This window comes from Hemitrygon akajei, chromosome 10 (genome assembly GCF_048418815.1).
Source record: "Hemitrygon akajei chromosome 10, sHemAka1.3, whole genome shotgun sequence".
In the NCBI taxonomy this organism is placed as follows: domain Eukaryota; kingdom Metazoa; phylum Chordata; class Chondrichthyes; order Myliobatiformes; family Dasyatidae; genus Hemitrygon; species Hemitrygon akajei.
Window position 1 is genome coordinate 14,388,450 of NC_133133.1, and position 23,193 is coordinate 14,411,642.

General features: G+C 42.3%; 1 protein-coding gene across 2 annotated transcripts in view; it reads left to right on the top strand.

Annotated features, from left to right (window-relative positions):
* Nucleotides 1-1,305: 1,305 nt before the first annotated feature.
* Nucleotides 1,306-23,193, top strand: part of il1rapl2 (interleukin 1 receptor accessory protein-like 2) — a 1,249,784-nt gene continuing 1,227,896 nt past the window's right edge. For both annotated transcript variants that reach the window (XM_073057804.1, XM_073057805.1), the window contains exon 1: nucleotides 1,306-1,960. The gene's annotated coding sequence lies outside the window, so the exon portion shown is untranslated. The remainder of the gene's footprint in view (nucleotides 1,961-23,193) is intronic.

The window sequence follows — 23,193 nt, forward strand, 5'->3', positions numbered from 1 at the left end:
CGTGAGTTACTGTCGCCTTCCTATCAGCTGGAACCAGAGCGGCCATTCTCCTCTGGCCTCTCTCATTAACAAGTCGTTTTCACCCACAGAACTGCTGCTCACTGGATTTTTTAAAAAAAAAATGTTTGCGCCATTCTCTGTGAACTGTGTTGTGCATGAAAATCCCAAGGGGATCCAGAGTTTCTGAGATAATCAAACCACCCCGTCTAGTACTAACACGGTAGAAGTCAGTTAAATCAGTCCCCCCAATTTTGATGTTTGATCTAGACAACAACCAAATCTCTCGACCGTGTCTTCCTACAGATATTCCGCAATGAATAGCCACTACATGATTGGCTGATTAGATGTTTGTGTTAACGTACAGGTGTACCTAATGAAGTGGCCGCGGAGTGTAATTTCTGGCCTTGACGACCGCTTCCTGTCTACGATGTGCGTTTTCGCCAACTGCGAAAAAAGGGCAAGCCCGTTGATTGTTAAGTCTCTATAGTGACTGAGTATTAATTACTATTACCAACTGCCTTGTCATGTCCTGCAGATGCGGTAGCACCAACGACTGACTCCCTTCAAAACAAAAAAAAACTTCAAAGCACAATTCCAATCTCTTCCCGAAACGACTTAATTTGAACTCAGCCACTCCGGGCGCTTTGCAAATTAACGCCTCCTGGGTGTCATTTAATTTCACGCGGCGCTCATTAATTTTCTCGATTTAGGAGACTTGTTATCGCTTCACGTGAGAAAGTTGAACGGGGCTACTTTCCCGGTGATTACAGAAGAAGATCATGTGGAGCGGCTTAATGTAGGGGGTCTGAAAAAGTCGATTGCTGAGGACCTCGTCCATCAATATAATTTTCATATATAGAGTATTTGAAGATCCTGTTGTCCAAGTACGACCTGCTAGAAGCGTTGGTGCAATTTACACGATACGAAGCCGACCCAGTCCTACGCTAATCCCACTAGGCGGCAGTAACGGCGTGGGGAATATTGTTGGGGGATCGCACAGGGAGCCGAAAGTGTTGTATAATGCACGATTATTTATTAAAAATATCCATTATTAAAAACATCTGGTGGTTGTTCGTCGGGTTTCTGGGTGTGATTCGATGGGGAGCGTGAGGGGGTGGGGTATAGGGAGAAATTGTAAAAGTATGTTAGTGGGGGGATGCTGTACCATCCTAAGAGCCCTGCGCTCTTAACTGCAAATGACAAGAGCGCGAGTTTAGGACGCTCTCGCTTCCAGCTTGCCACAGTGTTTTTTTGCGCAGAAATAGTGGGGAGTATCTGTGAGCTCTGTAGACTCCAGTGGTTAACAGGAGAGAAGCAGCTTGGATCTTGGACGCCTCTTTTGGAGAATTTCAGCATCAGGACGGAGTCGAGCGACAGTTTCCCCCCCCCCAAAAAGCGTCAGTCAGTTGCAAGGTTCGGGTTGCTTCCTGCGGTCTACCCTGGCTCGTAGCTAAGAAAAGGCTTGTCAATCAACTGGAACTGCGCCGGCAGCAGCTGATCTGTGCATTCGCGAATCCAGGAGACGGGCTAAAACCGCCCGGCTTCCTCAAGATGAGGAGACTCAAACGAGGGATCTGAATTGCTTCTTTTTCTCCTGTGCGTGGCGGCTTTTTTTTTGGAGGGGGGGAAGAGGATGGATTTTGCAGGATTGATCAATGCAAGCACTTATTGATTCAAGGACTCCTGAGTGTATGTGCGAGAGAGAGAGAGGGATCCGCGCTCTGGGGGAAACACTCGCCCAAGATGAACTGATTTGAGGAGAATCCAGCCATAATACGGAGGGGGAACCGGATCCGAGGAATGTCCTTCGCACATACGCCGCCGTCGCCGCCTTCACACCGGGGGGACGCAGCCTGCCCACAGAATCGTCCGGTGAACCCCGGGAATTGACCCAGCTTGGCGGACGGACGTGCATATTTCAACCCGCAACACCTCCGCACTTGAAATTCCTGGGAAACCGGTAAGGCGCCCACGTGCTGACAACCAGCCATTAGCCTAACTTCACCTTCATAGCGTGTTATTATATAAAAAAAACCCACCAGTACGGAATTTATTAAACATCACGGGCAGAACTAAAAACAAACGGGTTACTTTGTAGTAAATTCAATAAAGCACATCCACTAACAAACTTTAACGTTTAGATAAGTGAAGTTTTTTTTTACTGAATCCGGCTCTGGTTTAGAGGGAACTTCGCTGTCCGAATGGTGCTCGAAGTATTCCGCGTGTAAGTCCATTGATCCATAATGTGCATGACCCGCTGGAAAGTGCTTAGATGTATAAACCAGACCCTCTTCGCTATAAGGGGCGTATCTTCGATAAGATATATCTCCAACTCGAATCAAAGAAACTGTGGTCGTTTGCAAATATTAACTTGCTTGGGGAAACTTATTTGTGGATTTCGTGTTAAAATTGCAGAGCAAGTTGAGAAAGCGTGTCTCTTATTTAAATTGCACGGGTGCTGGTTACACTGGACTGGACTTGGAATATTGTGCTTAGTTTTGTTCAGACTGCTATGGGGAAAGGTGCCATTAATCTGGAAAGAGTGTAGATAAGATTTACGAGGATGTAACCAGGACTCCAGGGGCTGGATTATAAAAGAGAGGCTGGACGGGGTAAGACTTCATAGTTTCTCATTCTCCTTCATTTCAAGCTAGCTTGTTGAGGTGTATAAAATTATTACTTGTACAGAAAGGAAGAATTGCAGTCTCCGCACCCCCCCCCCCCACTCATGAATATGAGCATGTTTACTGCGAGTGGGGAGAGATTTAGGAGACTTGAAGGATAGTGGTTGAGGAAATGACTGAGGCATGTAAAATTCCATCATTTAAAAGACACGGGGTACGTGAATCCTGATGAAGGGTCTCGGCCCGAAACGCCGGCTGTTTATTCCTCTACTGCCTGACCTGCTGAGTTCCTCCATCATTTTGTTGTGTTTCCCTGGATTTGCAGTATCTCTTGTGTTTAGGCACATGCAGGGCTGCTTAACCTTTTCAATGCCACGGGCCCCCAGCATTAACCGAGGGGTCAGTGAACGCCAGGCTGGGAACCCCTGGAGGAACAGAGATGAAACGGGATTAGCCTAGATTGGAGGAGCTGGGCCAAAGGAGCTGTGCCTGTGCCGTGTAACTCTAATTTAGAATGTACATGGGAGAATGAGTGAAGACTTGATAGAGTTGTACAAAATTGAGGGCGTGAATGCAAAAGCAGGTTTTCCCCCACTGAGGCAGGGTGAGACTAGAACTAGAGGTCATGGGTTAAACGTGAAAGGTGAAATGCTTAAGGAAACTTGAAGAGAACTTCACTGTGGAACGATCTGCCAGCGGTAGTGGTGGCTATGTGTTCGATTTCAAGCATTTAAGAGAAATTTGGATCGGTACACACATGAGAGGGGGATGGAGGGCAATGGTCCGGGTATAAATCGAAGGGACTAAATACGGACTAGACGGGCCGAATGACATGTTTCTGCGCTGTACTGTTATATAATTATTTAACCTTGCCCCTGTTCTCCATAAAGAATGAAGATGAACGTTGGGCATCAGCATGGATAACGCGCTTTCAACGACACTTCACTAGCCAGTTAGCAAGGCTGCCTGTTCTAGATTGATTTATGCAGTAAAGGAACAAGCAGTTCTAAACCCAGTCGGCTGAAGCAGCCTTTCCCTGTCACTCTCAACACCCAACATCATCTGTAATGCTAAAACAGCAAATGGAAGCGAAGCACTTCGGCAGACGTCTACACAAGTAATTAAGCACAACGGGGAACAATTTTGGGTTATTACTTATAATGTGCTCTCAGCCTTTGCGTTTAGGCACAACTCTCACTTAACGAGAAGGTGGGCAAACTTGGGCTGTTTTCTCTGGGGCGCTGGGGGGGGGGGGTGTGTGGTGGGTATGATTGAGCTTTATATGATTGAGAGGCATAGTTAGCGCAGAGACAAAGTATCCTTTTCCCAGGTTGAAATATCCAGTATCAAAGTACGCACCTTTGAAGTGAGGGGAAAGTGCCTTTTTACACAGAGTGAGGGATGCCTGGGCTGGTGGGAGAGGCATGCACGTTAGGTAGTTGTAAGAGGCGTTTAGATAGACACGTGGTCTTAAGCCCCAACACTCCTACAGAGTGCACAGGCCGCCAACAGCAGCTCGCCAGAGTTATCCGTCCTGGGCCAGTCTGGTGCTCCTAGAGGACCAGAAGTTTGATCGGCCCTGTCGCTTCCAAGGACTTCAGCTTTCACCACACGACTTCATGCTTCCTTTTGAAGCGAAGGTCCTTCCTCTCCCAGGGAGTTGGAACTTCTGTTGGTGTTTCTGGGTTTTTACAGGATGGGATTGTTAGCCCCGTGGACAAACTTCCTCCTTTCACAGCCGGGCTTGGGACCACCCGCGGTGGAGTTGGATAGGCACGTGGATATGCGGAAAATGGATGAATGTGTGGACAGAAGAGATTTGTTTACTTGGTTATTTGATTACTAATTTGGTTTCATGCAGCATTGTAGGTCGAAAAGCCTGTTTAATTGTTTTCTAGTGATGCAACTGACAGTCTGCGGTTTGGGAAAATTAAGCGGGGGTGGGGGGGTGCAATATGCAGTGGCTGAGTTGATTTTGCAAGTTGTTCATCTCCGGAGTGCTCAAACTACTATCACAGTCCCGAGATGCCCATTTGTAGAGCAGGTGGATGCGGGTCCGCCCGAGAGCATTTCACGCTCCGAAGACGTGATGAATTTGAGTCTCTGTCGTAATAATTCCCATAGTACTTAATTATGACTGTGAACAACTATTTGCTTCTACTAATTATTCAAGGAAGGCCGTGTGTGTTTTTTTTTTCCTATGTGAAATGGTGATAATCGGCATGAACACCCACCCACCACACCTTCTGGAAATCCTTTTGGAGATCGTTTCGTTGGAAATTTTATAAAATCGGGATTTCGGTTTAACGGGAATAGATTAGATTGGAGATGTTGGGCCGAAGTGGCTATTTCTGTGCCATGTGACTCTAATTTGAAAAGTATTATGTAACTAAACCCCTGCCTCTCCATCAAGAATGAAGACAGCCGTGCAAATTTAAAGTAAATTTATCATCAAAGTACGTATGTCACCATTCATTTTCTTGTGGGCATTCTCAGTAAATACAAAGAAACATAGACTCTTTGAAAACCCACACATAAGACGGAGAAACGACCCATGCGCAAACACAACAAAATAATATAAATAATAAATAAATATCGAGAACTTGAGATGAAGAATCCTTGAAAGTGTGTCCATAGGTTGCGGAAACAGTTCAGTGATGGAGTGAGTGTAGTTATTCCTTTTGGTTCAAGAGCCTGATGGTTGAGGGAATAATAGGCGTTCACCAACCTGGTGGTGTGGGTTCTGAGGCTCCCGTCCCTCTTTCCTGATTCAGTAGCAAGAAGAGAGCATGTCCTGGGTGTTGGGCGCCCTTGATGGATGCTGATATCCTGCGATACCGCTCCCAATAGTTATGTTCAGAGTTGGGAAGGGCTTTACCTGTGATGGTTAACGTTCTCCTGGGAGTTGAGTTCAGTCACTGTCGCAATAAAACTTGCTCAGGCTCCTTGCTCCGCCTACAATTAAGTTCCTTCTTCAACATCGTGCTTGTGGTCCTTTTCATTATTACCTGTCGATCGGTTACGTTGATGGGATTCAGATCTCCGGTATGTCAGGCTGATTAAAGGCTCCAGTACACCCATCTGCAACACTTCACATCGCCTGGCAGCCACAGCGATGACTAATTGAGCTCGTCAGCACAGCATGCAGCAGCCAAGACGAAGGCGTTTATGATTGCGATGCCACAGACTGGGGCCTTGTTCTGTCGCTCGAAGTACCAATGGCCCAAGAGTGGCCTTTAACCTAGGGTGCTGCTGGATGACGGCTTGCGGGAAGTGAGTATGCATCCACGCCAGGACCACCAGACTTCCCCCAAGCTGTCAGGCAGATCAGCACCTCCACCCAGCCCTCCAACCTTTACCACCCCTACTTTATCATTTCCTGTCAGAGTCGCCTTCTGTATGGTTGATACTTGTATACCTTAGCGTCACTTGATGAACACATAAATACCGTATGTACATCAATACATAAAATAATGTGTATAGGCTAAACTTATGTTTTAATACTCTGCTTTATTTTTACGCTTATTGTGTTTATTATGCTGTATCGGATCCGGAGTAACAATTCCGTTTTCCTTTACATTTTGTGTTCTGACGAATGACGAAATCTTGCATCTTTGGGACATTTCTCGTAACGGTTGGCAACAAGATCATTGCAGGATGTACGCTGGGAATAAGAGGGTAAAACAGTGTTGTCGGGGCAAGCAGGGTTCCGGTGTTGTACGTGGAGCAGTTTTTCTCCGCTGTCACTGGGCCGAGGAGGGAGGGAGTAACAGATGGGCTGCCATCAATATTTTTCAGTTTGGCGTCAGTTCCAGTTAATGATTGAAGTTCAATTTCCACATTGAACTACATATGCGGTGTACACGATGTGTTTTGAGGTCTCTCGTCCCCAGCACGGTGTCAGCATCGATTGTTTGGGGCTTTAAAACAATAATTTAGCGGTACAGCGCGGTATCAGGTCCCTCCGGCCCCACAAGCCCGCGGCACCCAATTACACCCATGTGGCCATTTGACCCACTATTCCGTTCCTTTTTAAACTGCACTACATCAGAAGCAGGTTTAATATCACTGGCATTTTGTTGTGTCATTTGTTGTTTTGCGCCAGCTGTACATAAAACTATATCATAAAACACGAAATTACAATAAGAATATATCTTAAAATCAAATAACTAAGTCGTGCAAAAAGAGAGCAGTGTTCATGGGTTCATTTTCCATTCAGAAATTCAATGGCAGAGAGGGAAAAATAACTGTTTCTGAAACTTTGTGCATGTGTCTTCAGGCTCCTGTACCTGCTCCCTCCTGGTAGCAATGAGTAGAGGGCATGTCCTGGGGGAATGGGAGCCCTTAATGATGATGCTGACTCCTTGAAGTTATCCTGGATGCTGGAAAGGCTGGTGCCCATGATGAAGTTGGAGGTGGTACACACAGTTCTTAAAGCTAAACTTGTATGACCAAAATCAAACAATTTAAGTTAGTGGGACTTTTGATTGTTTCCTTAACTTTTTAAGAGATACATCACGGTAACAGAACCTTTAGCCCAAACAGCCTAATGCTGCCCAATTACACCCATGTGACCAATTATTCCATGAACCATTTTAGAATTTTGAAGTATTTGGAATGTGGGAGGAAAGCACATCACCGGGAGGGAATCCACACATTGATTGGGAGAAGGTACAGACTCCTTACAGACTGTGGCAGGAATTGAACTCAGTTCACTGGCATTATATTACCATTATTCTAAATGCTACACAGCCATGCTTCCTGGTAGTTTTCTTTGGCGGTCATTTGGGGGAAATGTGAAGGGTATGTCAACAGGAAAAGGAGTGTAATTACTATCAAAATACAGTAAGAGCCACTTTATCAGATACCTTCTGTACCTAATTAAATGTTCACTGAGTTTGTGTTCATGGCCTACTGCTGTAGCCCATCCACTTCAAGGTTTGATGTATTGTGCATTCAGAGATGTTCTTCTGCACACTACTGTTGTAATGTATGGTTATTTGAGTTACTGTTGCCTTCCTGTCAGTTTGAACCAGTCTGGACATTCTCCCCAGACCTCTCACATTAGCAAGGCATTTTAGCCCACAGAATTGCTGCTCACTGGATGTTCTTGTTGTTTTCTGTATAATTTTCTGTAAATTTTAGAGACTGTTGTACATGACAATCCCAGGAGTTCAGCAGTTTATTGATACTCCAACCACCCTGTTTGACACTAACACTCATTCCATGGTCAGTGTCACTTAGATCATATTTTTCTATTCTGATGTTTGGTCTGAACAACAACTGAACCTCTTGACTATGTCTGCATGCTTTAAAGCATTGAGTTGCTGTCATATGATTGGCTGATTAGATATTTGCATTAATGAGCAGGTGTACAGGTGTACCAAAAAAAAGAGGCCATTGGAATAAGTTACCTGCTGGAAGAACTCAGCAGGTTGAGCAGCAACTCTGGTAGAAAACGATTGTTGACTGGAATGTTGATAATTCATTTCCTTCCCATAGATGCTGCTTGACCCTCTGAGTTTTTCCACCAGAATCATTATTTGTTAGGAAACCAATTGTGTTCTCGCAAAAGCATGTTGAAATCTTGTACTTTCGCCTGAGGGAAGAGGGTCTCAGTGTAATGCATCGTCTGACAGGTCAGAATGAGAATCAGATGTTTTTATCACTGAGGTGTTATGAAATGTGTTGTTTTGTGGCAGCAGTACAGTGCAAGGCATGAAAAGTACTACAAGTTACAAGACGAAATTAAAGAAAACAAGTTGAGCAAAATAATGAAGCGGTGCTAATGGACACATGACTATTGAGAGATATGATGACAGAGGGGAAGAACTTTCTTTCTTGAAATATTAAGTTTGTTCTCTGGTTCCTATACAACCTCTCTCGTGGTAGCAATTAGAGGAAGGCACGGCGAGGATCTTTAATGATGGGTGCCACTTTCTTGAGGAATTGACTTTTGGAGAGGTTGCTTCTGGTGATAGAGCTGACTAAATCTACAACCCTCTGAAGCGGGTTGTATCTACAAATCTACAACCCTTCAGAATGCTCTCCACTTTCTGAAGACTTTGACATATCAATTGCCCTCAAACTCCAAATGAAGTACGGGTAATACAACCACAAGCCATTAGCGGGTCATTTGCTGTAAACCAGAAAACTGCAGAGGCTGGAAATCTGAAATGTAACCAGAAAACTGAGAACAGAAGTTTCGGCAGAACCTGTCTGTGAAATATCAAATACGAACAGAAGTGCAGGAAGCAGTGGTGCCGCAACACACAGAAACGCTGGAGGGCTCAGCAGGTCAGACAGCATCTAAGAAAGCGAATGAACAGTGAAGGTTTCATGCTGAGACCCTTCATCTGGACTCTTGATTCCTGATGAATGGCAGAGCAATTAGTGCTGTCACTGTACAGCTACCATGAGCTGGGCTCAGTCTTATTCTTGGGTACTCTCTGTGTGGAGCGAAACCAGGGTAATGCTTTGGCTCAAAAACCCTTCACTAGAACTGGAGAACTGAGAGCAAAAAGGTTGGCTCAAAATTGCTAAATAAAAGGTGAATCAAAGATGCTAAAATTCTTTTCTATAAAGTTAATTAGCTTTCTCAGCTTTCCAATTCTGCTGAAAGGTCAAAGTCAAACTAAATGTATTATCAAAGTACTTGTATGTCACTATCTAGACCTTGAGATTCATTTTCTTGCAGGCATTTCAAAGGGTTCAAAGGTTCATTTATTATCAAAGTATATATGCAGTATACAACTCTGTGATTCTTTTTCTCCTGGTAGCCAAGAAACCAAGAAAAGGCATGGAGGTCAGTTCAGGGAGAAACAGCAAACACCTATGCCTTGCACAAAAAAAGAACAACAACATGATCATCAACAGCCAAACCCCCCTCCTCTACACAAAATGCAACAGGAACATCATCCTTCAAATACTCTTCTCCCCATACAAAAAACTAGCAAAAATGCAGCATGATCATCAAATCCCAAACCCTCCTCCCCCTCCCCCCACATAAAATAATGAGACTGAACTGGTGAAAACACAATGTAAAAAATTATAATATTAAAAAGAAGTCCTTGGTCTAAAGTCAATTCCATATCCATATTCGTATCCGAAATGCAGAAAACCTCGGTAACAACCTCTGGGGGACGGTGACAGGTCACTCGGACTCATCTCACTAGCAGCAGAGTGGTCAGAGGGCAGGCAGTCAACTCTTGCCCTCTACATTTGCCTCGATGTTTCATTCTCCCTTGTCACTTTAACTGGTGAACAATGGAAGCTTTAATCGGTAAGATGGAGTTGAACGCTGGCTCACACCCTACCCAGCAGCCTCCTTGCCTCGAGGCTTGTGCTTGCCGCCTCCCAGAAACTTCTCAGGCACAGCAAAGTGCTGGATCACCCAATCAAACTCCAAACTGCAAATCGCAGGCTCTAACAGTTCCAGAAGCACATTCCAGATGAAAAGTAGATGTAAAAGACGAGAAATAAATAGTTTCATGGTCTACCAAGGGAGTGTTGTACGCAGGTGCCATCTTGACCAGACGGTCATTTCATGTAAGGTGGGCATTTACAGGAAAATAAAGAAATGCAATAGAATTTATGTTTTACAAAAATACATGACATTGACAAAGAAACAATATGCAAAAAAATGACAAATTGTGCAATATGTACATAAATAATACAGAGAACATGATTTTCTAGATCCCTTGAATGTGAGTCAGTAGGTTGTGGAGTCAGAGTTGTAATGAGTGAAGTTGTCCATGCTGGCTCAGGAAGCTGATGGTTATAGAGTTATAATAACTGTTCCTGATCTTGGTTGTGTGGGAGCTCTCTTTTCAGGTATTTAACCTGATACTGTTTATTCTTTTTCTTGTGTCTTAGGGATACATTCAGCTTATAAAGTCTATGCTGGCCCTTAGAGCATCCCTATCCTTGCCTCTGTCCAAACTCACTGGTTTCCATCTAACCCATGTATTCCACTCTACCATCCTTCAACACACGAGGTAATCCATGGATAACAATGAAATTATTGACCAGAATTGATTGTGATGTGGGACTAGGAGAAACCCATGCAGCTGCAGCAAGAATATGCATACTCCAAGATGGGATTGAGTCTGGGTTGCTAGAACTGTGTACTAACAATGCTGATTGCTGTGGAACTGTGCTATTGTTTCATGTGTTTTTGTTTGTTTTTCACATGGTGTATTGTATCCAATGCAGTATCAACCCAGGAACATTGTCAAGGAAAATTTGACACTATGCCACAACAAAGGGATTTTGGGGTCCAATTCAGAGCTCCCTGAATGTGGCAACACTATTAGATAGGGGAAAAAGGCATATGACATTTGTATTCATCATTTGAGTCCTGAAGCCAACTTGCACAGTACTGTAGTCATTTTTTTTGTATTGCACTATACTGCTGTCACAAAAAAATCAAACAAATTTCATGAAATATGTGAGTGATGATAAACCAGATTCTGATATGGGTCACTGTTGTGGACTGAGAGTGGGAAGGGGGTTGGGGAAAGGGGAAGGGAGAGAGGAGGGAGCTTGAAGCACCAGAGAGACATTCTATGATGATCAACAAGCCAGATGCTTGGAATCAAGTAACCTTGCCTGATGTCTCAGGGCTGGGTGAATCTGCACCTGTGTTCCCACTCCCCATCCGGCACTGCTTCTCTGCCACCTGTCCCACACTTCTCCCATGGCACCCCAGTTTGTCATTTGCAACATCCTTTGCTCCTATCAGATTCACAAACTCGCTCTCTACTGCATGTTGACAAATACAGTACTGTGCAAAAGCCTTGGGCATCCTAGCTATTTGTAGGCCACATTGGAGTATTGTGTACAGTTCTGTTCACCCTATTAGGGGAAGGATGTGAAGAATTTGGAGAGGGTGCAAAAGAAGTTCAGCAGGATGCCGCCTGGATTAGAGGGTATGAGCTATAAGGAGAGGATGGTTAAACCTGGATTTTCTTTTCCTCTGGAGAGTTGGAAGCTGAGCGGAGGCTTGATAGAAGTTTATAAAACTATGAACGGCATAGATAGGGTAGACTGTCAGAATCTATTTCACTGGATAGAAATGCCAAATACTAGAGTGAATAGCCTTGAGGGGAAAACAAAATTTTAGAGGAGGTGTGTGGGGCAAGGTTTTTTAAATGGAGATGTGTAGGTGCACACTGCTAGGGATGGCAATGAAAGCAGATACAAATGGTAGTGTTTAAGAGCCTTTTAAATTGGCATAAGTGATTTGGGTCTTGTGCAGACAAAGAATTAGTTTACTATAGTTTCCATATATTGTGCAAATTATGTTTCAAATTTCAAAATAAATTTATTATCAACATACATATATGTTACAATATACTACCCTGAGATACATTTTCTTGGGGATATTCGGTAAATATAAAGAAACAATATGAACAATGAAGAAGACTGCACATAAATACAGAAACCAATATGCAAAAGACAACAAATAGTGTAAACATAATAATAATAAATATTGAGAACATGAGTTGTGTAGTGCTTGAAAGTGAGTCCATTGGTTATGGAATCAGTTCAGTGTTGGGTGAGTGAAGTTATCCACTCTGGTTCAGGGGTAAAGGGGTGATGACTGTTGCTGAACCTGGTGGTGTGGGACCCAAGACTCCCATGTCTGTTTCCTGATGGCAGCAGCAAGAAGAGAGTCTGGCCTGGATGATGGGCACCCTCGATGATGGATGTTGCTTTCCTGTGACAGCACACCTTGTAGTATATCTAGTTCACTATAGGTAGATATTTGTATAGCTACCTAAAGTGAACAATGTAAAAGTGTGACTTTTCACCCTTGCACCTGCTGGAGGGAATTGGCTTGAATCAATGAAGGCTGCTCCGCAGCTGTGGTAGGGCTTGAGTGCTATCACCTCTTCACAAGTGAAATCAAGTGCCGTAGATCCAAACTGGGCCTTGCTTCAATGCCCTCTATGCTTGTTTTGATTGTCAAAATATGGAGGTACCCCAATGATCCTGTGATTTCAGTCTCTGAGGACAACATGAGAGCATCCTTCAGGAAGGTGAATCCACAGTAAACTTCTGGCCCAGATGGTCAAATAATAAAGACCTGTGTTGACCAACTGGCTGGAGTGTTTACTGAGACATTTAAACTCTTGGTTGATCAGTTTGAGGTAACAGCCTTCTCCAAGCAGGCTTCAATTATACCGGTGCCTGTGAAGAACATGATAAGCTGCCTCAATGAGTATTATTCAGTAGCACTTGCATGCACAGTGATGAAGTGTTTTGAGAGGCTGGTGTTGAAATATTTCAACTCTTGCCTGAGAAGTGACTTCATTTATCCTACTGGCACAACAGGTCCACAGCAGATGCCATCTCACAGCTCTTCACTCAACCCTGGAACATCTGGACAGCAAAGACTGATACATCAGGATGCCCTTTATTGACTACAGCTCGGCATTCAATATTATCATTCCCTCAAAACTAATCAATAAGTTTCAAGACCTTGGCCTAAATACCTCCTTGTGCAATTGGATCCTGGATTTCCTCTGTTGCAGACCCCGGTCAGTTCAGAATGGCAACAGTATCCCCTCCATGATTTCCATCAGCACTGTTTTACCACAAGGCTGTGTGCTTAAATCCCTGCTCTACTCACTTTATTCTTATGACTGTGTGGCTAAGCACAGCTCTGTGCCATATTTAAATGTGCTGATGAAATCAGTGTCAAGGGCCAAATCAAAGGTGGTGAATGATCAGCATGTAGAAAGCCTGGCTGAGTGGTGCCATAATAACAAACTTAAATTCAATGTCAGCAAGACCAAGGGGCTTATTATTGACTTCAGGAGGAGGAAACTGGAGGTCCATTTGCCTGCCCTCATTGGTGGAGAGGATCAGCAACTTTAAATTCCTCAGTGTTATCATTTTAGAGGACCAATCCTGCGTCCAGCACAAAAGTGCATTATGAAGAAAGCGCAACAGCACCTCTACTTCCTTAGGAGTTTGTGAAGATTTGGCATGACATCTAAAACTTTGGAAAAACTTCTATAGTTGTTTGGCACAGAGTATATTGACTGGTTGCATCACAGCCTACTTTGGAAACACCAATGCCTTTGAATGAGAAATCCTACTAAAACTAATGGGTACAGCCCGGTCTAGCATGGTTAAAGCCCTCCCCACCATCGAGCATGTCTACGTGGGGTGCTGTCTCAGCAAAGCGGCATCCATCATCAGGGACCCTCACCATCTAAGTCATGCTGCTGCCATCAGGAAGAAGGGACAGGAGCCTTAAGATTCACACCATCAGTTCCAAGAACAGTTATTATCCCTCAACCATCAGGCTCCTGAACCAGAGTGAACTTCACTCACCCCATCACTGAACTGTTCCTGCAACCTACGGCCTCACTTTCAAGGACTCTTCATCTCATATTCTATTTATTGCTTATTTATTTATTATTATTGTTGTTAGTATTATTATTATTTATCACTACTATTTTTCTCTCTCTTGTATTGCATAGTTGTCTTTTGCACACTGGCTGAAAGGCCAAGTTAGTGCGGTCTTTCATTGATTCTGTTATAGTTATTGGATTTATTATGTCCGCAAGAAAGTGAATCTCAGGGTTGTACATGCTGGCGTATTTGTACTTGGATAATAAAGTTATTTTACTTTACTATTATAGAGGACAAATAGTCCTTAGTTAAGGTGATTTTATTGTCATCAACTATTGAGCAAGTCTCTGTAACAAAACAAAAATCTGTCCTGTTTGACAGTTTCCTATCAGATATTGGAGAGTGCCTCATATCAGGAAGAACAGCTGTTGCCTGTCTTATTAAAACATCAAAGTTAAAGCAGATTATTGTTCACAGTGTTGTGATCTTCTATAAAATTCACCTATGCAACCAGGAATTAGCATGTCTTTGAACACCACATGAGGAACTCCTTGATTTAACCACAAAGATAATCCTTATCAGTTTAAAGAGCTTTCAACTTTCCTCTCATCCTTGGTCTCTCTGGAGTTTCATAAAACCTTCTACTTTTGATCACCTGTACTAACATCCTGGTGACCCAGTTGACAGATTTGTGAGTTGCTTTGGAATTTTTCTCTGCATTTAACATCCATCTCAGTCCTGATTTTTCTTACATCCATAACAAAACATAGTTGATGGAGAATTGCTCTCCTTTGCCATCTTTATGCATTAAAATTTCATGCACCATATGTTTTATTATTGAAACAAATATCTGCAAATAACATAAATCCATGCTAAATTATAGAGGCAAAGTTTTTATGTTTTTCTATTTTATTTAGAGATACAGCAAGGAACAGGGCCTTCTGGCCCAATGAACCCACCAATTTAACCCTACTCTAATCACGGGGCAATTTACCATGATCAATTAACCTAATGACTGGTGTGTCTTTGGACTATAGGAGGCAACTGGAGCACCTGGAGAAACCTACATGGTCAAGGGGAGAATATACAAACTCCTTACAGGCGCCACAGGGATTGAACTCTGAACTTCGATGTCCTGAGCTGTAATACTGCTGTGCTAACTGCTATGCTACTGTGGTATTCTTGTACTTACATTCATGGACTTCTGCTCTATAAATGTTGTCTTTTTCTCTTCCTTGAAAGAAATTTAATTTGTTTTGAGTAGAGTAGAGAAAGATGGGTGTTTTAAAATGTGTCCTACATGCTCCCTTTAGGATGTGCTAAGGTGTTTAAAGCACCTCTGAAGTGTAGTCATTTCTATTGTGCAGGAAATGAAGTAGCTGTTAAACATGCAACTAATTGTCACCAATAAGGTGAGAGTTAGGAGCAGACCATATTGCACCTTCAGTAAGATCAAGGCTTCAAAATATTTGAAACCTCTGCTTCCAACGCACATATTGAAAGGCCCAGATAGAGTGGAACTGATGTTTCCAATGGTGGGAGAGTCTGGGATCAGAGTGCAAGGACATCCCTGTAGAATAGGAACTAGCATTGGAGCAGGTACTGTTGATAAAACAAGGAGTCTGCAGAAGAACTTAGCCAGTTCAAGAGAATGGGCAAAGAAGTGGCAGATGAAATGCAGTGATGAAATACAATTCCACTTCCCATACCCCTTCCAATATGTCTATCCATGGCCTCCCGCACATAGGTAGGGGAAACAACACCTTATATTCCCTTCTGGGTAGCCTCCAACCTGATGGCATGAACAACAATTTCTTGAACTTCCAGTAATGCTCCCTCCTTCACCATTCCCCATCCCCTTTGCCCTCTCTCACTTATCTCATTGCATGCCCATTGCCTCCCACTGGTGCCACTTCCCCCTTTCCTTTCTTCCATGGCCTTCTGTCCTCTTCTGGCAGACTCCCCCTTCATCAGTTCTGTACCTCTATTACCAATCAACTTCCCAGCTCTTCATCCCTTCCGCTTCAGGTTTTACCTATCACTTTGTGTGTACTCTCCCCTTCCCCCCCTCCTTTTAAATCTACTCCTCTGCTTTTTATCTCCAGTCCTGCCAAAGGTCCTCAGCCCAAAATGTTGACTGTACTCTTTTCCACAGATGCTGAGTTCCTACAGCATTTGTATGTGTTGCTTGGACTTCCAGCATCTGCAGATTTTTTCTTGTTTGTAATTGAAATACAGTGTATAGTCATCCACTTTGGTAGAAGGAATAAAAGCATAGACTTTTTTAAATGGGGAACAAATTCAGAAATTAGAGGCACTAAGGACTTGGAAGTCTATGTGCAGGATTCCCTAAAGGTTAATTTGCAGGTTGAATCGGTCATAAAAAGACTGTTAGCATTCATTTAGAGATAAATAGAATATAAAAGCAAGGATGTGATGCTGAGGCTTTGAAAAGCATTGGTCAGACCCATAAGCAGTTTAACCTCTGATCTAAGAAGGGTTGTGCCTCACTAAGAAGGTAGGCCCTTACTACTCAAGAACCTATCTGCTTTGAATATACCCAATGCCTTGGCCTCCACAGCTGCCTGTGGTAATAAATCCACAGTTTTACCACCCTCTAGCTAAAGAAATTCTTCCTCTGCTTAGTTCTAAAGGGACAACCAATACCCTCTGGACCTGGACTCCCCCACTATAAGAAGCATCCTCTCTGTGTCCATTCTATATGGGCCTTTCATTATTCTGTAGTTTTCAATGAGCTCACACACCTCATTCTTCTAAACTCTGTCATTTGCTCCTCAGGCATTAAACTTTTCATTTCCAGGATCATTCTTGTGAACCACCTATGGACCCTCTCCAACGTCAGCACAACCTTTCTTAGATAAGGGGCCCAAAATTGATTCATATTAAACTTCAGACTTATTTTTCACATGCAGCTGTACATGTACAGAATGATGGCTGGAGATGCATCTCTACCAAAGGAGGTCTAAAGTGCTCCTTCACTCCACTAGCCTGAACGTTACCTTGGACAAGGTGTAGCACCTGCTTAGATCCCGGTCAGGGCAGGGTCACATGAAGCTATGGGAGTAGGTGATATGAGCAGCTGGCATAACACAAGACCTGATTATGTGACCACTGCCTTAGATGATCTCTGGAGAGTATTGATAATGGCTGGGGTCACCTGTCTTATAACCATATAACAATTACAGCATGGAAACAGGCCATCTTGGCCCTTCTAGTCCGTGCTGAATGCTTACTCTCACCTAATCCCACTGATCCGCACTCAGCCCATAACCCTCCATTCCTTTCCTGTCCATATACCTATCCAATTTTGCTTTAAATTACATTACCAAACCTGCCTCTACCACTGCTACTGGAAGCTCATTCCACACAGCTACCACTCTCTGAGAAAAGAAATTCCCCGTCATGTTACCCTTAAACTTTTGCCCCCAAGTCTCAACTCATGTCCTCTTGTTTGAATCTCCCCTACTCTCAATGGAAAAAGCCTATCCACGTCAATTCTATCTATCCCCCACATAATTTTAAATACATTTATCAAGTCCCCCCTCAACCTTCTACGCTCCAAAGTATAAAGACCTAACTTGTTCAATCTTTCCCTGTAACTTAGGTGCTGAAACCCAGGTAACATTCTAGTTAATCTCCTCTGTACTCTCTCTATTTTGTTGATATCTTTCCTATAATTTGGTGACCAGAACTGTACACAATACTCCAAATTCAGCCTTACCAATGCCTTGTACAATTTTAACATTACATCCCAACTCCTATACTCAATGCTCTGATTTATAAAGGCCACCATACCAAAAGCTTTCTTCACCACCCTATCCACATGAGATTCCACCTTCAGGGAACTATGCACCATTATTCCTAGATCACTCTGTTCTACTGCATTCTTCAATGCCCTACCATTTACCATCTATGTCCTATTTTGATTAGTCCTACCAAAATGTAGCACCTCACACTTATCAGCATTAAACTCCATCTGCCATCTTTCAGCCCACTCTTCTAACTGGCCTATATCTCTCTGCAGACTTTGAAAACCTACTTCATTATCCACAACGCCACCTACCTTAGTATCATCTGCATACTTACTAATCCAATTTACCACCCCATCATCCAGATCATTAATGTATATGACAAACAACATTGGACCCAGTACAGATCCCTGAGGCTCACCACTAGTCACTGGCCTCCAACCTGACAAACAGTTATCCACCACTACTCTCTGGCATCTCCCATCCAACCACTGTTGAATCCATTTTACTACTTCAATATTAATACCTAACGATTGAATCTTCCTAACTAACCTTCTGTGCGAACCCTGTCAAAGGCCTTACTGAAATCCATATAGACAACATCCACTGCTTTACCCTCTTCAACTTTCCTCGTAACTTCTTCAAAAAATTCAATAAGATTTGTCAAACATGACCTTCCATGCACAAATCCATGTTGACTGTTCCTAATCAGACCATGTCTATCCAAATAATTATATATACCATCTCTAAGAATACTTTTCATTAATTTACCCAGCACTGATGTCAAACTGACAGGCCTATAATTGCTAGGTTTAGTCTTAGAACCCTTTTTAAACAATGGAACCACATGAGCAATACGCCAATCCTCTGGCACCATCCCCGTTTCTAATGTCATTTGAAATATTTCTGTCAGAGCCCCTGCTATTTCTACACTAACTTCCCTCAAGGTCCTAGGGAATATCCTGTCAGGACCTGGAGATTTATCCACTTTTATATTCCTTAAGAGTGCCAGTACTTGCTCCTCTTTAATCATCATAGTTTCCAGAACTTCCCTACTTGTTTTCCTTACCTTACACAATTCAATATCCTTCTTAGTGAATACCGAAGAAAAGAAATTGTTCAAAATCGCCCCCACCTCTTTCGGCTCCACACACAGCTGTCCACTCTGATTCTCTAAGGGGCCAATTTTATCCCTCACTATCCTTTTGCTATTAATATAACTGTAGAAACCCTTTGGATTTATTTTCACCTTACTTGCCAAAGCAACCTCTTCTTTTATCTTTTCTAATTTCTTTCTTAAGATTCTTCTTACAATCTTTATATTCCTCGAGCACCTCATTTACTCCATGCTGCCTATATTTATTGTAGATATTTCTCTTTTTCCTAACCAAGTTTCCAATATCCCTTGAAAACCATGGCTCTCTCAAACTTTTAACCTTTCCTTTCAACCTAACAGGAACATAAAGATTCTGTACCCTCAAAATTTCACCTTTAAATGACTGCCATTTCTCTATTACATCCTTCCCATAAAACAAATTATCCCAAATCCACTCCTTCTAAATCCTTTCACATCACCTCAAAGTTAGCCTTTCTCCAATCAAATATCTCAACCCTGGGTCCAGTCCTATCCTTCTCCATAATTATATTGAAAATAATGGCATTGTGGTCACTGGACCCAATGTGCTCCCCAACACATACCTCCGTCACCTGACCTATTTCATTCCCTAACAGAAGATCCAACACTGCCCCTTCTCTAGTTGATATCTCTGTGTTCTCTGACAAGACTCTGACAGTGTCTTGTTAAGACACTGCTCAGAAGAAGGCAATGGCCAGCCACTTCTATAGGAACATTTGCTATGAACAGTCATGGTCATGAGACCACGATTGACTACATCATTAGACACAGCACATGATGATAATGTACATCAAAACACAGAGTTAGATGTATCACTTGCATAAACAATGAACACAACCTTAGGATGTGCTGGGGGAAGTTTGCAAATAACGCCACACTGACAGGGACCAACATATCATGCCCACGTGTTTGGGAGAGCAACAACAGCAACAAAATAAAACACTAACAGCTAAAACAATCTTTCACTTTCACTCTCGCTCACCTTCAACCCCACGACAGGCTTCTAGCCTCCAGTACACTTGTAGACTTACTGCCACACTGACGCAGCAGTCGTGACTTCTGAGCTCAGGATGTATTAGCCGTATTGAATGGTATTAGAAGCACAGTCATTTTTTCCTTCATTGCAGTTGTTGTTGAGGATTCCATGGGGCAGTGCCAGGTAGAACACTTCAGTCTTCCCTCTCAGTACGTGATAATGAGGAAACATTGTGTGCAAAGAGGCAATCGTGTTTCAAGATTTGTTCTTGCATTTGTTTAGAAGTGCCTAGTATAATGCCAATTGACTGTTCTTTTAAACTACCCACAAAGTGCATGCTTATGCTGCTGTGAAAATGAGTCTTGTAGCAGCTCCACCAATAGCAGAATTCTTGCAAAATGAACAAAATGCAAAGCTTTTTATCCCGAGTAACCATATGCTGGGACCAAGGCTGAACATGTTTATTTCAGGCCTTAAGACAATAATATCCATGAAATAACTGTGAATCTGGAATTATCAAGAAGATAACCATTATATGTGCATAAATTTGTGTCCATTTATAAGAGGCACAGCAGCATAGCGGTTAGTATAACGCTATTCCAGCACCAGCAGCCCGGGTTCAATTCCACCTCTGACTGTGAGGAGTTCGTATGTTCTCCTCATGACTGCTTGGTTTTCCTCCGGATGCCCTGGTTTCCTCCCACATTCAAAGATGTACTGGTTAGTAGGTTAATTGGTCATATGAGTCTAATTGGGTGGTGCAGGGTCTTTTGGCCTGAAGAGCCTGTTACTGTACTGTATTACCTAAAATGCTATCCATGAAATAACTGGGAGTCTGAAATTAACATGAAGATAGCCTCAAAAAGTCCATAAGCTAGAGACCAGAAAATATCAAGATCCATAACAATGCTTCAAGATGGAGATATGGGAGATCTATGTGCAACCTAAGCATTAAGATGAAATAGATTCCTTTAAAAAATCTCACTAAAATGTTGAAAAAATTATTTTTATTTGGCACATATGCATTGGAACACCATTGTTTTGCATTGTTTGCATCAACGACCAACACCATCCGAGGAGGTGATGGGGGGGGGGAGCCCGTGTGCATCACCATGCTTCGAGTGCCAACATAGTATGCCCACAGCTCTCAAGCCCTAACCCTATCTGTATGTCTCTGCAATGTGGGAGGAAAGCAGGTTACTTGAAGGAAATCCCATGCAGAAATGGGGAGAGTGTATAAACTCCTTACAGACAGCGGTGGGTATTAAACTCTGAATCTGCAGCAGCTTGATGTTTTCTAGGTTCATGGTTATATCCTTGTTTCTAATTAACTCAATAAATTCAGCAAATGATGATCCAATGTCATTTACAATTCATTAACTGCATGCGATAACCTGAAGCTGAGCATAGGCTGTCTCAGGGTTACAGACAGATTCCATTTTTATAAACATACGTTAGTTGATTTTGTCCATAAGTCAGAAAATACACATTACTTGATATGGTCACAACTCCACAATATTGCAAAGAATGGGCATCAAATGCACATAAGACGGACTTAAAAGAAAAAGAAAAATTAGTAAAGTGGACAGAGAGGAGAAACAAGAATGTTGTTTGTAGGAACTGATATATCACAGGAGCTCATATGTATAGGTGTCTATAGATGGAGCATACCTTGATGCCAGGACAGCTTCAATACTGTGAAACTGGTGTGATGTAATTAGGAAATTCCAAGGTTCTTTACATTCATTGAAGAGTGTAGTCACTGTTAGAAAAGTGTCTGCCATTTAAACAATATGCTCCCACTAACAGCAGTAGAATGACTAGATAAGCAATTTTAGTAAGGATCAGATGGAGAAAATAATGGGCAGGGTAGTGGGTTCCTTACTTTGTAAGTCAAGAAATATTTTATCTATGCCTAGGAGGCCAACTTGTCTGATCTAAAAGATGTCTGATAGTCCAGGACACTCTAATGTCAGCCAAGTCTCTTCTACTTGACTGAATAGAAAAAACTCATTTCTACTATGTTAAACATAAAATCTCAGTGGGATGTAGAAATGATGGTGCAGTAATAGCATCTGAATATTAGAAGAGACTATAGAAACATTTTCTCTCTTCCCCAGTGGCTTATTGAAGTATAGAGCAAAGATATTACCAGTTCTATTTGGAGGAATTGAGAGAACGGAAATGTAATATTCAAGGAAGTGCCTTCAGTCAAAGTTCAAAGTAAATTTATTATCAAAGTACATATATGTAACCATATATTACCCAACGAATCATTTTCTTGCAGGCATTCACTGTAAATGGAAAGAACACAGTAGAATCATTGGGAAATCACACACAACAAAGATGGGCAAACAACCAATATGCAAAGGAGAACAAACTGCAAACACATAACAAAGTAATAATAATAAATAAATAAGCAATAAATATCAAAAGCATGATATTTTTTGTAACTTTAAAACTTTAAACTAATTCAAAGGAAGACATGGGTGATCAAAATGCGAATGTAACTTCAAGTTTACTTTAAGGAATATGTGCCCATATCACATGGTAACATAAATGATGTATGCAATTCAGGTATTTATACATATAACCTGAAATGAATTATTTAAATGAATAGGAAATCTTAATTAACCTATATATACACACACAAGATTACTCAAAGACTATTGAAATATTAAATGCATAATATGCTTAGCTATGATCTCCAACTCAATAGAGAATGCATCTCAACTGCAGACACGGTATATTATATAATACTGCTACTATATGCAGCTATTTATGCAAATTAAATTTTAAATTCTCCCACTTAGGCCTAAAGATTTAATCGCGGTGAAGGGTTTCTTACTCTTGTGGGATAACATCTTTCCTGACAAAGGGGATCACTCTGCTTGGCAGCTGAGACTTGTGGTTGTGAAACAATCTCAGGTTCTGGGGTCTCTTCTGGTGGTAGGAGTTGTCTCTGAGACTGCAGGAAGTGGTTTTAACATCTATGGACACCCTTTGTCATGTCTTTTCTAGTTTATGCATCATGATCCAGGGAAGGTGCATTTAGGTCACGGGAGTATTTCTCATTAGTCCTTCTATTGCTCTCTATACAATCTCATCTCTCCTCTGTCTGCATCCACAATGTCATCTGATGTGTCTTTAGTTTTTTACCTTAACATAGAATAGTACAGCACATTACAGGCCCCTCGGCCCACAATGTTGTGCCGACCCTCAAACCCTGCCTCCCATATATCCCCCCACTTTAAATTCCTCCATATACCTGTCTAGTAGTCTTTTAAACTTCACTAGTTTATCTGCCTCCACCACTGACTC